The sequence below is a fragment of the Quercus lobata genome, chromosome 12 (assembly GCF_001633185.2).
Source record: "Quercus lobata isolate SW786 chromosome 12, ValleyOak3.0 Primary Assembly, whole genome shotgun sequence".
Taxonomy (NCBI): domain Eukaryota; kingdom Viridiplantae; phylum Streptophyta; class Magnoliopsida; order Fagales; family Fagaceae; genus Quercus; species Quercus lobata.
The window spans coordinates 8,195,220-8,214,100 of NC_044915.1; the positions used below are offsets into that span (position 1 = coordinate 8,195,220).

The 18,881-nt window shown below is 29.5% G+C and overlaps 1 protein-coding gene across 1 annotated transcript in view; it reads right to left on the minus strand.

Annotated features, from left to right (window-relative positions):
* Nucleotides 1-15,521: 15,521 nt before the first annotated feature.
* Nucleotides 15,522-18,881, minus strand: part of LOC115972196 — a 55,901-nt gene continuing 52,541 nt past the window's right edge. The window contains exon 7 of the mRNA XM_031092403.1: nt 15,522-15,608. The gene's annotated coding sequence lies outside the window, so the exon portion shown is untranslated. The remainder of the gene's footprint in view (nt 15,609-18,881) is intronic.

Consider the following 18,881-nt stretch of genomic DNA (forward strand, 5'->3'; position numbering starts at 1 on the left):
CTGAGATTATTTTTTTAATCCATTAATAATCTGTCAGTTAAATTTTTTTTATAAAAATATTATAAAAATTATGTGAATATATCATTTCAAAAAAAAAAAAAAGTGAAATGGAATTGTGACGATGGTTACCGAACTGTGGCAATGACGTTTTTGGCACGTAGGTCGCGAAGTCGGGGCTAGGTACTTGTCTTGACTCTTGAGTCCTTAAACACTGTTTAATTCTACGGATTACTGACACCTAATAAAGGTCTGAAATGATGTGTTGTCAACTTTTAACTGAAAAACGAGTTGTCATGCACGACGTGCTTCTTCTCATCTGCACTTTGTATTTCTTGCTCACAAAAGGTATGAAAAATAAAAATTATCTCGAAAAATTATCACTTTCTTTGTTGAGTTTAAAATGTTTTTCTAACGTATACTTTTTCAATTGAAAATATTTTTAAACTTTCGGACTGTGACTTTAAAATAAGGGTGAGGTTTGTGTATTAAACTTATGCCGTGTCCTAAAAATTACGAGAGAGAAGATGATGAACGGGTGAAAAAATATGTAAAAATATAGTAATATTGCTTGAAATGCTCAAAAGTATGTTTGAATTTACCTAACTAACACCCCCTAACTCTAACCACCCGTAAATAAAAGAGATATTGGTGCTTTTTTTTATGTGTTAATATATATACTATTTTTTATGTTTCATTTTATGTTTTAATAATCAAGTCTTGTTATGTATTTGTTTAACTCGCCTTATAAAATAATAGTTAAGGTCAAAGGATATTGATTAAAGAAATATTTTTAAAAAAAATTTAAGAAAGAAAAAATCATCTAATTTTTAAATAATTATTTATATTTTTTTAAAAGTGAAATTAAAATTTTTTTAAAATAATTTATTAAAAAAATGTCAAATGCCTTAAAAGTATCTCTTAACCAAACTCTATACTTTATTTCATCTTATTTGACTTAGGGCCGGATCAAACAATTTTAGAGAGCAAAAACTTTAAATAGTGTATTTTTTTTATATTTAAATATTAATTAATTAAATAATATTTATTTAATTTTTAATATTTTCTATCTATTTTATTTTTATTTTTATTTTTTGCCTTTTGAAATGAAAATTTATTAATTAAGTGTTTACTTTTTATATTCAAGAATCAAGTTCCACTTATATTTTATTTTATATTGATTAGTTTATATTCTCAACTTTACTAGGTGATGTGGTTAGTTTATATTCTAAACTTGCACAATTGAAATTTATTTATCTTTAACCAAACAAAAAATATATTTATCACATAATTCAATAAATTTGTACTAACAAAAAATAAATTATTCTAAATTCATATTTTTTATTATAATAATTTTTATTTGGATATTTAGATTTGGTTAAAATTATTATTATTAAATAAAGAGTAAATAATGAAAATATATCAGACTAATATAAAACAAATAAACTGGTTGAAATATAAAAAATTGAAAATCGGTACAAACCGAAGAGTCATACAACTATATAAAAAAAATTATAACTTTTTGGATAATAAAAATTATAACATAATAATAAAAGTAGAGGCTGATGTGATATCACATCAACCCACATGGTTGCAGGCTATATTGGAATAAAAAGAAGCTATGGACCCTATTATTGTTAACAACACAACAAAATAGGTACTGGCTGGGTAAACTGTAAAGTGTAAACGTTGAATACTATATTGGAATCAAAAAAAGATGTGGACCCTGTTGTTGATAACACGACAAAATAGGTACTGACTTTGTATTGTAAATTGTAAATGCATATCAGTGTGTGGACGGTGATGAAGTTTATTCATGATTTCAAAAGGAGGTGATATGAATATATGAAACTATCTTCGTGATAGAAATTTAAAAAATAATAATAATAAATTGTATGATAGGCAAATAGGTCGGATCGGATTTAAATCGATCAATAATAATAATAAATATAATATGTAAATAATGGAGTAAATTTATAAGCTTGTTATAGTTTTAATCATGTAAATTTATATTAAAATTATTTATTTTGTATTTAATTATTTATTTTATTTTACCTATCTCAAGGATGAAGTAAAAGAGTTGATGATAATTGTTTTTTTTTTTTTTACATGATGATGATTGTTGTGTCTGAAGAAAGATATATAATTAAAAAAATCAAAAAAAAATTAATATTTCAATAAAATGTTGTGTAAAATAAATAATGTGACATGAGTTGTTTTGAAAAATTGGATATTTTGACTTAGGCCGGATCAACAATTTTGGGGGGCAAAAACTTTAAAATACTGTATTTTCTTATATCTAAACATTAAATAATTAAATAATATTGATTTAATTTTTAATATTTTCTATCTATTTTATTTTTTATTTTTGCCTTTTGGAATAAAAATTTATTAATTAAGCTTTTGTATTCAAGTTCGATTAATATTTTATTTTTTATTGATTAAAAAAATGATTTATAATACAAAATTATAATTTGAGTAAAAAAAATTTTAAGTATAAAACAATCTCAACTTTACAAGATGTTGTGGTTAGTTTATATTCTAAACTTGCACCATCGAAATTTATTTTAACTCAATAAATTAGTATTAACACATAATAAATTATTCTAAATTCATATTTTTTTGTTATGATAATTTTTATATGGACATTTAGATTTACTTAAAATTATTATTACTAAATAAATGATAATTAATGAAAATATATCAGATAAATATAATTTAAATAAACTGTTTCAAATATAAAAAATTGAAAATCGGTACAAATTGAAAAGTCATACAACAAATTAAAATATACAAAAATAAGTTATAACATTTTTTGATAATAAAAATTATAACATAATGACAAAAGTGGGGATTGACGTGATATCACATCAACCCATGTGATGGTTGCAGACTACATTAGAATCCAAAAAAGCTATGGACCAATTACACAACAAAATAGGTTGTAAAATGTGCAGTGTAAACGCTGCAAACTGCATAGTGATATCACATCAATCCACGTGATAGTTGCAAACTATATTGAATCAAAAAATGCTATGGGCCCTATTGTTGATAACACAACAAAATAGTTACAGGCTGGATAAACTGTAAAGTGTAATAAATGCATGTCAGTGTGTTGAAGGTGGAGAAGTTTATTCAAAATTTCGAAAGGAAATGATATGAATATATGGTACTATCTTCTCCATAGAAATTTAAAAATAAATAAATAAATGATGCGATAGGCAAACAAGTCGGATCGGATTTAAGTCGGTCAATGATAGTAAGAGAAGTATTATGTCTGTAATATTTTTATAATATTTTTATAATAAATTATAGGAAGTTAGTTGTTGTTGGTTCAAATTTTAAACTAATGCTAAAATTATTTTTTTGTCCTAATAATAACAATTAGTAATAACTTACCACTTAAAATTTGTTGTAAAAATATTGAAAAAATGTTATAGACATATCATTTCTCTAATAATAATAATAATAATAAACTTGTGTGTTGTTATGGTTCCATTATACCATTTATTTTTGTTACTAATTATGAATTTTATTGTACTATTTCATTTAATTTTTACTTTTATTTATAGGACTTTTAGCAAAAAATTTTTTTAAATTTTTAGTAAAATAAAGGGATCTCAAACAGACAGATCTATGATTGTGTAAATTTACCAGTTTATTATAGCTTTAATCGTGTAAATTTATATTGACACGATTTATTTTGTATTTTATTTTTTATTACTTCTTTTCATATTTCGAGAACGAAGGAAAAGATTAGACGATGATTGTTGTGTGTAAAGAAATATATACAATAAAAAAATAAAAAAATACTTTAATGAAATATTTTGTAAAATAAATAATCTGAAATGAGATGTTTTGAAAATTGAGTATATAAAATAGAAAATATAGTTCTTATGTTATAATATATAAAATTTTTTTGCATGAGCTAATACAAATGCTATTAGAGATAGGGGTCAATCAAGTTAGGATTGAGTTGGGATTGACTCATATTTTTCCACGAAATTTTTTGTGTAGAAAATATGTATTTGTCACTTGCTAAGAGCACTTATATCTCAACGTATAATAACATAAATGGTAAATTTTGTATATTCAATTCCAAAAAACAACCATGTTAGTTCATGTAAATTTTAATTGTTGTTACAATAACCGTATAAATATACATAATTACTATAATACTATTTACATGTAAATATATTTTTCGATACTTCTTTACTCATACACAAAGAAAATAATAAAAAACTAATAATGATATAATATTTTAATGAAATGTAGTGTAAAATAAATAATCTTATACATAAGTGTTTTTGAAAAGTGGTAGTATAAAATAGGAAAAATATAGCAAATTACTTGAATTCATTATGTTAAGAAAAAAGTGTGAGTGTGAAACAACATTTCCAAATTCTAAAAGCACAATTGTAGTTAAAACTCCTTTTTTTTTTTTTAATTTCTTTTTATGAGAAGTTAAAGTCTATTTGGTAGAAGAATTTAAGAAATATTATTTGTATTTTTTTAAAATATATATAAGAAAAAAAATATAAAAAATATTATTTAAAAACCTAAAATAAGTTTTTTGACCACTCTACCTGCCTAAAATTTTTTAACCAATTGCTACTCAATTGCTCCTTCCGCCATAGTTTTTTTTTTTTAAAGGAATATTAGATATTTAGATGGGTTTGTGGAGCAGTGAAAGTGACAAGAGATACAGCTAGCCTCAATAATTATGCCTAGAGGAAAAGTTGTTTTTTATTGGAAAACTTTAGACTGCTTTTTCACTTTTCCTTTTGCCGGGGTCGTTTTACTGTGTTAATAATTTACAAAGGGGGAGTGGAAACCGAGTGTATGTGATTAGTGTGAATGCAGTTAGCAGCTGTAACAATGGGGTCCACTGGGGTTAAGAATTTTTTAGAAATAATAATATAAGACGGGTACATATCATGTCACATCTATATATATATATATATATATTTTTTGATAGTGTTACATCTATATATTTCATAGACTAGCTTTATTTTGGACTTTTTTCTTTTTTGTTTTTTTGAGAGGCAGCTTTATTTTGGACTTAATCGTCCCTTGCTCTATATAATTTACCATCACTCTAGAACCGTGACTAACGGCCCAGTCTCTTAACTGAAAAAGGTCCAGCCCACTCTTCAGCATTGGGGGCCCACTGGGGTTGGTGTTTTTCCTCCATATGTCGTTTTTTGTGGGCTTGGAAAGAGTGGTGATTTGATGAGAAAAACTACACTGATTTGCTGTAAACTTCATTGCTGTTTAAGTAAACAAGTGTTATTCTCTCTTTCTGTTCCTTTTTATTTGCAACTTTAGCATGCTAGGAATTTTTCTAAATAAATATAAGAATCTCTTTGAAATATTATATAATTTGTATTATGAGTGATCTTCAACCAAAAAAATAGTAATGATTTATGAGTCATTTGTTGGTTTTTTTTTTTTTTTTTTTTTTTTTTTTGTTGAGAAAACCCTAGGTTTTAATTAGCTCAACGATTTAAAGTCTATTATCATTGATAATTCATTACCATTGAAGGAACTTCAGAAATTTGAATATTTAGGTGAGTGCACAATTAACATTACTTTTTACCTACCATTAATAACTTACCACCTAGATTCTGTTATAAAATTTTTGTGAAAGTATTGTGTATTTTTTTTTTTTGAGAGAAAATGTATTGTGTACTTAATTTTATTAAAAAAAATGTTTCAAACTTTTGCTTTGTTTTAAAAAAAATATATATATATATATATATCTCTGGGACTCTGCCTTACTTTACTGTTGACAGCAAAATGAAGCTGGTTTTCATTTCACCTTTTTTTTTCTCCATAAGCAAAAATTTATAGAAATGTTACAACCAATAGATCTGTATCTACATATGTGATTCTTTCCCATTATCGTTATCTCTCTTTCTCTCTTTTACATTTTCTTAATTTTTTTTCTTTATTTGATCAAAAAGTTTGATAAATACTCTATAGATTTTCAAGTCTAAGAAGTCTTTTAGTGTTTGCTCAAATCGTCGGTTTGGTTAAAAAAAACACCCATGACCCAGGTGTGCATGGGTCATGGGGTTTTTTTTAACATCACCGACCATGATGTGTTAAAAATAAATTCAACTCAACCTAACTCATAACAGGGTCCAATCTAACCCACGTGGATTGGGTAGGACTTATGGATTTGACAATTTTTTTTTAATTATTATTATTATTCAGGAGCGGCGTTATGTTCAAGCCAGGGGTTCAAATGAACCCGTTGACTTGTCAATATATATATATATATAATTTTTTTTTTAAACTTTTGTTTTGACTCCATAAAATAAAAATTTGAACACCCCAACTCTAAAGTCTATTTAAACCCAATTAAAATAAATTTGAATGTGATCATCTTGATACTACTTTCACAATATTTTCACAATAAATGTTATATGGCAAGTTGTAATTGGTTTTTATTTGGATCCACAATTAACATTATTTTTTACCTACCATTAATAATTTGCCACCTAGATTTTGTTATAAAATTTTTGTGAAAGTATTGTGTATTTAATTTTATTAAAAAAATGTTTCAAACTTTTGCTCATTCGTTAAAAAAAAAAAAAAAAAAAAAAATTATCTCTGGGACTCTGGCTTACTTTACTGTTGACAGCAAAATGAAGCTGTTTTTCCATGCACTTTTTTTTTTCTCCATAAGCAAAAAATTACACAAATTTTACAACCAATAGATCTCTATCTACATATGTGATTCTTTCCCATTATCTTTATCTCTCTTTCTCTCTTCTACATTTTCTTAATTTTTTTTCTTTATTTGATCAAAAAGTTTGATAAATACTCTATAGATTTTCAAGTCCAAGAAGTCTTTTAGTGTTTGCTCAAATTCCATGAGAGTGACCGCGTGTATGATTAAAAAGCCATACACTTTAAAAGCAAAAACTTAAATTAGTTACTATTTTTTTCTTAGTTTCACATTTACTCCTAGTTCTACTCCTAGGTGTGTTACTATTATTCTTTATCATATATTTTTATTTAATTGACAATACATATTGTGGGGCCAGAGAATTCGTGGCCCAGGCCCACTCTACATTAGGGCCCAAGGCCTAAGCCGAGGAGAGACATTGCCTAAGACGTATAGTGAAAGCCCAAAAAAGGCCCAAGGGCGTGGCCGAGGACGATCATATGCTCAGCACTCACAAAACGCCTGAAGAAAAGGACAAACTCAGTACAGGGGCAAGACAAGGGAGAAAGCTGCCAACGTCGTAGTGCAGAATCCTGCATCTGACAGGCCCATACTCCAAACCATGCTATTTAACTTTTCCAACCACCCCTAACTACTCTGGGTATGGAATGATAGGTCAAGTCTGCACCTCAGAAAGAAAACTTACACGTGGACACTAAAAGGGGGGTGAACACTAGTATAAAAGGAGGAGGGAGCCCAGAAGAAGAGCCCTAAAAAAAACTGGAGAAGGGGAAGGGTACTATGCTCCTCGGACGTAGTCCGAGGACTTAAAATCCTACAATCCACACTAGTGGTAGGCTTAGCTAGACAAGCCAAGTCCATACACATATAAGCTTCTATAAACACCACGACTAAACCGCGGACCTGTGACCAAGGTCATGCCTTTCAAGCCCACTCTCTACAAATCATATTGTTAGGGCTCTTTACATACGAGCCCAATGTCTTTCTTGGGTCGATAAATATTCGTGTCCCTACACATATAAATATAATAAGTTATTATTAATTTGAAAAAAAATGTATGATTTATTATTTAATTATATTTTTTATTATTATTTAATTATATTTGTTTTCTTACCGATATTTAAACTATTAATAACCTTTTTAGACTATTGTACAATATAGTTATATTGTATATTGAATTGTATTTAGAATACTATTTTAGATTATTATATATAATATGGAAGTTGTATGTATAGAAAAAAAAAATCATTTTATTTTTTACTTACCCCGCATGACAAATTTCTAGCTATGTCATTTCTGACCCCCCTAAAAAAAAATCCTAAAGTTTCCATTGTTAATATTAAATTGAGCATTAAAGCAACCCCACCATAAATGAGAGCAAATTTATAACCAAATAATCTTGAAAATAACATCAAACTAACACAAACTAAACAAAGAGAACTTAGGGTTATAGTTTTATTTAGGAGGAGCAACAAAAAAGAAAATAACAAAATTGTATAATATATTTTTAGATATATATTTTTTAATTTAAATATATATTAATTATAGGGGGGTTGGGTAGAGTTAGGCGGATTTGCGAATCTTATGACCCAAACCCAACCTGATTGATTGTAATAAAAAAATCTTACAACCCAACCCAACATGGTAGGTTGGGTTGGTTTTGGCGAGTTGGCTACACACCCCTAGTTCACATGTTTAAGTTTAGCCACATCTTCTTCTCATTAGAACCTTTTATATTATGTTTGGTTGTATTGGATGAGAGGAAGTAGAGAACTGGAAGATGGATGGAAGTTGTGGATTTGAAAGAAAAATAAAGAAATGATTAACTTTTCTGCAAGATTACTCTTATACCCTCGTAAAAATATTTAAAAAAAAAAGTTTTGAATATTTTGTAAAATTACTTTTAATTCTTCCAAATGAATTAATAATTTATAATTTACAAAAAATAAAATAATAAAAAAATGAATTAATAATTTATAATTTACAAAAAAATAAAATAATAAAAAAATATCATTTTTTAGCATTATTTTTTTCCATCCTTTTCCTTCCTGCCTTTTCATTTTTACATCGAAACTCATACATAAAGAGTATTTTCTATCCCTTTTCTTTCTTTCTTTCTTTTTTTCGTTTTATTTTTCCAAATCCATTCCCATATTCTTTTTTTCCCCCTTTAAACATAGTGTTAATTTCAAAGAGTAACTGAAAATTTAATACCCACTTCACAATAATTGTATTGCGGTGGCCAAAACCACATAATTTTGATCACAACTCGCAATGTGCTAGAAGTATGATGGTAGGTCTATGTGGATCTATACCTCTATCACTCACAACTAATCACATGAATAATTGTGGTTAAAATTGTGTAAAATTATGTGTTCCATGCATTGTTCCGAAACTAAACGTCACTTGGCTCCCATCATAGATTCACATCACAAAATTGTGACAGAGTATACGAAATCTTCGGTGAAATTTACGATGTGTCTAAAATTTGTCTACACAAATAGACAAAGAAGGAACAAGCACAACTTTTGAGGTTCTTTATGAGCAATGTAACCAATATTGGTGCCACAACTTGTGGCAAACTTGTACCACAACTCGTCCATGTGGCGAGTTGTGGTTAGCAGAGGGACAATGATGGGTCTATGTGGAGACACTCTTTCACCAACCACAACTCGCATTGTGTCACAAGTTGCGGCACTAGAATTATCCATTCTTTATTATTAAGCATATGTAAAGAAATTTCCAATCCTTCTCCCCAACGTGTGGGCCCACCCCATTATGAGGCCTGGCGCAGTCTACTCAATAATTTTCCTTATTGTATCAAAACGCTAGAGAGAGAGAGAGAGAGAGAGAGTTAATTAGTGTTAGTGTGGAAACTCCTTGGAAAGAGGGAACCACCACATGGTGACTTATGCGGAAAGAGCTGTGTGAAATGCACCATTGGCCATTTCCAATCACAATGTAGTATGTACCACAATCTAAAGAAAAAGCCAGTTTATTAATTAATATTATCTGAGAGTGACAAAAGTAAAAGAAATGGGTCATGGCGCAAAAGGAAAAGCCATTGTCATATTTGTGTTGACAAAAACTATCTTAATTCTTAAGGTTCCCTTGAACATGCATTAAAATAATTTGCTTTCAAAGCTCCAGATATCTTAAATAATTTAAGATATCTGGAGCTTTGAAAGCAAATTATTTTAATGCATGTTCAAGGTAACCTTCAAGAATTAAAGATAGCTTTTGTCAACACAATTATTGAGCATTAGCATTAATTAGATGTGCCTTTCTTTTTACATTACTTTTTTAACAAGCTAGAAAAGCTCTTTTTATGTTTTTATATTGTTTTAGACTTAAAAGGTTTTTTTTTTCATTACCATTACTTTTATTCTTATGATAATCAGTTAAATGATATTTTTACATATCTTTAAAAAATAATATCAAACTACACAGGGTAGCAAAAAAAAAAAAAAATCAAACTATACATAAACAGGACAGAGCCAAGGGGGCGAGAGGGGGCAGTTCCCCCCCCCCCCCTCCCCCCGGAGCTCGCCAAAAAAAATCATGTATAATATACTCTTATTATAGTTGAAAGTGGTGCGACAGAAAGCTTATCAAAAGCAAAAAACAACCAGTAGTATTCTCCTCATAGTAAGTCATGGACTCTATAATCAAGATTGAATAGTAGGTGCCAATCCCACAAATTTAAAAAAAAAATAAAAAACCCTCCCATGCCTTTATACATGTTAGTAGAAGTACACCACTGAAAAGTGAGCAATGCTAGTAAGCAAAATATTTTTCGCAACAAATTTCACAATTTTTGATATGTTATTTATTTATATTTAGGTTTATCATTGACATTATATTATTGTCTACCATTTACAAATCGTCAGCTCAATGGTTGTGAAAAGAAAGAAAAAAAAATGGTGACTCTAGACTAATTGTTAAAGGAAACCTTAGAGAATCTACTAATCTTTCTCTTCCATCTCTTCACAATTTCAAATTTTGAATTTTTGTTATAATCCAAAATTTTAACTACTTAGAAGAATAGAAGAAGAAAATTGAATTTTACTTAGTTTTTTAAAAGCATTCCTGACAATGAGACACATATACAACTTCGTAGGCATATTACTATATTCTTAACACTTTTGCATTGATTTATTTTTTTCAATTTCTTTGAAGAAATCATCAAATTATATGATTTAACTATTTGCATTCAAGTTAATTTCTCAATTTGATTATCATTAACTAACTATTTACATTGAGGGCGTTTGAGTAAATTGAACCAAGTATAAAAAAATAAATCACTATGAATTTGAGTGGGCAACATGTATTTTTTTTTTTTACAAGATAGAATTTCTACTCTAACCTAATCTAAGTGTATATGTGTGTGACCACACCCCACAAACATTTATACTTGTGGAGTGACTACCACACCAAGGGTGCGCGGTGGTAACATGTATTTTTTTCTAAAAACAAAGTGTGCATTACAACTCATAATCAAATATTTATTGATCCTTAACATGTGCCTTAGGACATTCATTAACCAAATTATAATCAAATATGAGTTTTACTAACATATTTAAAAAATCATTTTAGGAAAATTTTTATGAAAAAATGAAAAAGTTATTAAATTTTTTAACAGCTTTTTCAATTCTCCATAAAATGTTTACAAAAATGGATGACTAATGTGTGCTCTAAGGACATACATTAACCGGACCCATTATATATATATATATATATAGCTTTTGACTAGCTATAAAAATAAAATTTCACATTAATTTTTTATTTCAATTTTCACATTACTAGAATGATGGTTTAAATCCTCTTCTCCAACTATCAAATTATTAAAATAAAAAAATTATTATCATTTAAATGTTTCGTTTTAGTCCATATTCTTTCAAAATCACTTGCCTTAGTCAATGTAAAATGACATAAATGTAAAATTTTGGCCAATCACCCCAAAAAATTACTCATATCATTTTGTCTAAAATTATGCATATCTTGTTTATAGCTATAATACTTGTGTAAATTTACATGGTTACTATTCATGTGTAAAAGTGCATATTTTATTCATTTGTCAAATTACTTTTTCAGTTGGTGTGTATGTATGTGAGTGATGTGGGTGTCTTAAATAGTTGCTTATGTTAATGAATAGTGAATATTTATTGAAATAACTTTTAGAATAGATAATTTGATGTAGATGTTTTTGAAAGTTAGTGGTGTAAAATAAGAAAAATAGATTCTTATATTAAAATAAATAGAAATTTTCATACAAGTTGATGCGAATACTCTAGTTTGATGTGAGTAATAACAAATCTTTTCCCCTCAATCATATTTTATCCCCCCCCCCCCCCTCTTCTTCTCTCAGTTTAGATTTACTACTTGTTGTAAATAAGTCAAGCTGTATGCCTGTATATATGATGGTCATGTTCAATTCGGGAAAAAAGTATAAAAAATAGTTATTTAACAAAAAAATTAAATTTAAGTTTAAACTGGATGATAAAACAATTCAAGATTAAAGGTTATCATGGCATCATTTTTATTATAGACTAATTATATATGACATCTCAATCATTGTAAAAAATTATTAAAAAATTTTACGTCACCCAACTTATTAAATTTCAAATAGTCCCCGTGAATGATAATAGTCTAGTTATTAACAAAGGTTGTCAATTAGATTTTAAAATTTCTCTCTTGTCTCTCTAATTTCTTCCCCCACCCCAACCCAACCCAGATCGGACTTATTACATGTTGTAGATAAGTCACCTTGTACATATTCAGTTCATGTTCAATTTGGAAAAAATCTTGTTTATGCTTTGTTATTCAACAACCAAATTACATTTAAGTTTAGTCTCGACCATAAAAACAATGCAAAATTAAAACTTAAGTACTTTTTTTTTTTTTTTTTGATGGGAAAAAAAAAACTTAAGCACTTTATTGTTAACAAGCTTATAAATGTGGTCTCTATTTGAGACTCGGATTATCTAAGTTGAAATTATTATTTTTAACTTATTGATAACTTATCAATTTTGTAGTAAAAATGACATTTTTCTTTATACCCATTAAGAAAGGAACATTGAGTTTAAGATGGATATCATAATACCATTGCAAAATTTAAAAAAAATGCTTGCCATCTTTCTAGATTTATAAATCTAAGTTTATAAGTTCATAATGAAAATCACTCTATTTAATTAGGCCAAATGATATAATCTCATCTATAATTTAATTATTTAGAATTCGCATAAATTTTTGAAGGGGTATAAAATTGTATTCATGATATTTCTTTTTTATGAAAAAATAATGACAATTTTTTTTCCAGACCAAAGGATTACCAAGTGCTTGTAGTCACACTCACATGGCCTACTTAATAGTCACATACCTACCACCACGTGCCCTTTGTGCGGTGGTCACTCTACAAATATAAATGCTTGTGGGGTGTGGGGAGTAAGAGTCGGGGTTCAAGTCTCCAGGAGAGAGCTTCACACACATATACACTTAGATTAGGTTAAAGTAGAAATTTTATCTTGTATATAAAAAAAAAATAGTCACATACCTTATTTAAATTATTTAATAAATCATGTAATTTAATGAATATTGATGGTCTTATGAAATGACACATAATAGTTTGGAGACTTGGGGTAGATTCCTAGCTCCAACCCATTTTGGAGAAGTAGTTTCTACACAAGTTCTAACTTGTCCGACCAAAAAAGAAAATCAAACCTTGCGGTGGTCACTCTACAAGTATAAATGCTTGTGGGGTGTGGGGGGGTAAGAGTCGGGGTTCAAGTCTCTAGGAGAGAGCTTCACACACATATACACTTAGATTAGGTTAGAGTAGAAATTCTATCTTGTATATAAAAAAAAAAATAGTCACATACCTTATTTAAATTATTTAATAAATCATGTAATTTAATGAATATTGATGGTCTTATGAAATGACACATAATAGTTTGGAGACTTGGGGTAGATTCCTAGCTCCAACCCATTTTGGAGAAGTAGTTTCTACACAAGTTCTAACTTGTCCGACCAAAAAAGAAAATCAAACCTAAAAATGTTATATAGCTTAATCAATAATCATGTACTCATGTTTGATAAAAAAAAAAATTTAAATGATCTTAAAATTTTAATAATAAGCTCGATTCAATTTGGCTCAATTTCAACCTATCTCACGGAACCCAAGAATACCAGGTACTACTTCTGCAAGTTATGTTGACAAAATATCCTCATTATTATTGTACATGTTTATTCAAAACAAATTAAAACATATTTTGTAAGAGAACTTGAGTTTTAGGTTATGTTTGGCTTGAGAGACTAAGGAAGAAAAGAAGAAAAGAGAAGGGAAATAAATTTCATTGTTTGGTTAGGAATTATGATGGACTGGGGTGAAGAGAAAATGGATCCATAGCCCGCCATTTTCTTTCCTCCCAAGAAAAAGATAGTTCTTAGGGTGAGACCCACCAATAAAGTATATTTCTTTCCATTTCTCCCTCACACACAAAACAAGTAAAAGAATTTCATCAAAAAAAAAAAAAAAAAGTAAAAGAAAATTATTACCCTTTCCTCTCCTCTCCTCTCTCTTCCTCCCTTTCCTTTCCCTTCTCCCTTGTTTTTGCCAAACATAGTATTAAGCTTCAAAAAGTGAAAATCACAACGGCCCTGTCATGTTACCTGGGGAGGTATTTATGGTGAAATCACCAATTCAAAGAAATCTCCTGTAAAAGTTGGCATACGCCTTGTTTTACTTGAGAAAGAGATTTGCTTGTTGAAAACAATTGCTATTCTCGTAGCAGATTTTGTACTAGTGAAAAATTGCAGCGTTAATCAACCCGATGATTAATAGTCATTTTGAGTTAAAAGCCATCCATATTCCATGGGATTTGAGGCATGTATGTTAACTAAACAGCCATAGCCACTTACCGTAATTGTCTTTGTCCAATGGAAAGAAATTACAAAAATGATTTCCTTTGTCAATGTTTGGATAAATATCACGGTTCTAAGTAGTATTAGTTTGCATTATTTCACAATGCACATCTCCAACATGTTTGACCAGCATTTCCAGTGTAATTTCCTACATGTTTTCCATTGTTGGGGTACTCATATTCTCGTGTTTAGAAGAAAAAAAATTTCCTATCATATTTTGATCATTTTGCAAAGCTTATTTTTTTAGGAATTTCCATAGAGCACTTAAACTAGCAACTATGTACTTCAGTTATAAATCCACCATATATCAACCTTGGGTTTCATCTCTATGCATCGATACATATAGATGAAGACAAAATATAGAACATCATGGAATCAACCGTGCATAAGATATGCTAAGAGCCTTGTAATTCAGTGACGTTACCTACTCTTATGAGAATCGGGGTTTGAATTTCTCCTCATTGTTATAACTATTGAATTATCAAAAAAATAGCTGATATAATATCTCAAAATAAACAGTATACAACAAATTTTTTCCAAAATATATATATATATATATGAAATGCAGATCAAATATCTTATAAGTGTAGCAAATACATGGTGTGAACCAACACAATCTACACATTTTTTAGTTTCCCTCAAATAGGAATGATTTTTCAGTCGGGGAAGAAATATCATACAGACCACTTCCAATTGAAGCAAATGAATCCCAGCAGTTGTTTGACAGACTATCGTTTGGGAAAGTTTGACCACTCTGCAGAAAAGTCACTAGAAAGAAATCCATACTCAAGTAGACCAGCTCTGTAAAGAAGGTGCCACCAGCAGCATCACAAGCTAAGCTATTCCATCCAATAAGATGACAAATCATCATCACAATCTCATTACATGATCCTTTTCTAAATTTTTAACTAGCACTCCAAAGTAATTTCCGAGTCATTGCTGGTGGGGCTAATCCTGGAATATCCCTGATGTCCTTGTTGTTTGGGTTCACGAGCTGAGACATAAAAATAAATAATTCACGAAATAAAAAATTAAGCAAATTGAAAGAAAAGGGCAATGCAGTGTTATACCGCCAGCTCTTTCACAAGCTAATGGCTTTTGACAGTCACATGAGACTGCAAAGACATGAAATGTTCTTGGTGATTAAGACACCAACTCACTATGAAAGGTTTAAGACGTGTTGATATGAATAATGTAGAAGCTCTAGAAGGTTATCTCCCCCAAAAAATTATAAAATTATCTTAAAGGCCTTGAAATAGATACTTTCTGGACAATACAGTTATGAAAACAACCAAGCGATTCATCCTTGAACTCAAAGTTATATGCAACTTAAGTAGTTAAGTTCCCAAAAAAATCTGAAAGTTCCAACTTCTTTTTTTCTTGACATAAATACGTCTAAATTTTACTGGTTTTCAAATGAAGCCGATCTCCACCAATTTTATGATCCAAGTCTGTAGCAATCATCAAACTATATTCAACTGATATACAAAAATTAAAATTATTGTTTCCCTCTTACATATGTGGTGGACAAGAAATCTATTCAGAAAGAAAAGGAATTGAACTTCTCCTAAAGATGACATCAAGTTGCAATCTGTGCATTACCAACATGAAAATCTGACAACAATTAGATTAACTCTTCTACACCCACATGTACTGTGTCTGTTTCCTTTCCTTTTTATTTAGTGGAGTTCATTATTATTTTTATAAGAAAAGGGTATACTGAACTAAATTCTTTTACATTTTATTTGGGTAAGCAAAAAATGACTTAGATTCACTACAATTAACTACACCATTTGGCATTATAAAAGTCTTTTCCTGCAGCTTTTAGGCAAATAAGGGTTAACCAAACAAGTTCAACCTGAGATCAGCTTGCTCATAAAAGCCCCAATTGAAGCATAAAAACAGGTTAGGAAATACTATATATACAGTTATACACATTTAAAAACAATAGGCCTGTGGGCCTCCACAGTCAAAAAAAATTTTGGGGGGGGGGGTGTGTGGAAGGCCTAGTATTCATAATAATGAAGCTACATCTATATAATAAAGGGACATTATGGATTCTATTCCAATTTGTTATCAGATGGCAATAGCAGAATCAAATATTTAGAAAATAAAATATTGTTAATGGCAAAGAAAATGAAAGATAATAATATTAGCTTAACAATAATGATGGCTATGACTCCAACGACAATAAGGAAGAGTAAAGCCATAATACATTTATCAGTTGCAACCTAATGAAATAAACGAGGTAAGTAAAATACGTAACAACTAATAGTCAATATGTGACAAGAACTGGAAGAAGATACTTTTAGAGATTGACCTGCCTACCAAGTTCCTTCACAAGTTGAGAAGCTTTCTTGATCGAGAAATGGATAGAGTCCAGCTCATTAACAACCCGACTCATTTGTTCATAGTCTAAACATAAATATAATAGACTTCTTTAGTTCCATGGCAATGAAATTTTTTGAAAGATTAAACAAAACAAAAGAAAAAGAGAGAGCGAGGGAAAGTTAAATTTGATATGACTTAATAAACTGCCATGAAATCCATTTTTTTAAAGCTGAAAAATTACACACCTGTGCCTTGAGTGCTGCCGCAGTCTCTGTTCCAACATTGACAGTGTCTTGAATAGTCCACAACAAACAATGAGATACAGAAATTATTTTTCTTTTGCAATGATTCCATACTTTAAAAACAGTAAAACTAATTTTATATTTTCTTACTCTTTTTTTTAGAGGCGGGGGGTGGGGATATGAAGTACATGAGTTAGTTAAGATTTTCCATAAATAAGACAGAGGAAACCATGATCACACTTCAAAATAGCCTATGAAACTTATCCATTTCCAACTTGCCAAAATAAATAAAGTTATTTCATAACAAAATGATCATCAGAGAAAATCCAACCTTTTTTGACCTCTCGATGGCTTGATCAGTCTCATCCATCATCCGGTTTCCACTATCTACTAGCTGTTGATTTGTCATGGCTGCAGAGATATAGCCACTGCCTCAGCATTAAATATACTTTATAATTGAGAAACATTTAACCTATAAAGTACTTGAAGTAACATATATTGGTATGAAATATATCAAACACAGGGCATGCTTCCAGATTAAACTTAAAGGTATGCATTGGTTACTTTAAAAACGGAAATTTACAATTTTTGAACCATCAAAAAGATATTTTACGTAATATTACTGTGACACTGATTTCATGATGCCAATGAGAGTATGAGACTAACATTTTTATATTGTCATTTCTTCTTTACTTTTCACGTTTGTGTGCACAGCACTCACTACATTGCACACAAAGATATTCTCAAAGATAAAACAAAAGCCTTAGACTATAAAATCATTGATATATCATCCAGCAAGATTAAAGCCATCGAATTGGCAAGTACTAAGGGGACTAAAGTGTTACTTGCAGCCATCAATGCTAACTCCATCTGTAATGCATATTACAATGAATCACTAGAGAGACACAGAGTTTTTAATTCAATATGAAATATTAAACTGCCGTGAAATCCATTTTTTTTAAAGCTGACAAATTACACACCTGATCCTTGAGTGCTGCTGCAGTTTCTGTTCCAACATTGATGGTGTCTTGAACAGTCTACCACAAACAAGGAGATACCGAATTTATTTTTCTTTTGCGATGATTCCATACTTTTTTGAACAGTAAAACTACTTTTATGTTTTCTTACTCCTTTTTTTTGGGAGGGGTGGGGTGGGGGGGGGAGATATGAGTTAGTTAAAAACATTCCATAATTTGTTCAAGTCTTGATACAAACCAGTGCAAGTGATGCTCAAGGCAGAGCTAAAAAGACTATTACATTTTAGAAATACAAGATAAAATTCCACCTATAACCTTCTACAAGGAAATAGAGAAGAATGATAGGAAATAATGATACACTTCAAAATAAACATTCCATAATTTGTTCAGGTCTTGATGCAAACTAGTGCAAATGATGTTCAAGGCAGAGCAAAAAAAACTAGTACGTTTTAGAAATACAAGATACAATTCCACCTGTAACCTTCTATGAGGAAATAGAGGAGAATGAGAGGAAATAATGATCACACTTCAAAATAGCCTACAAAACTTACCCCTTTTCAACTCACCAAAATAAATAAAACTAATTTCCTCACAAAATGATCATGAGAGATAATCCTACCCCTTTTAACCCCCAATGGCTTGATCAGTCTCATCCATATCCGGTTTCCATTATCTATTAGCTGTTGATTTCTCATGGCAGCATGCATATAGCCACTG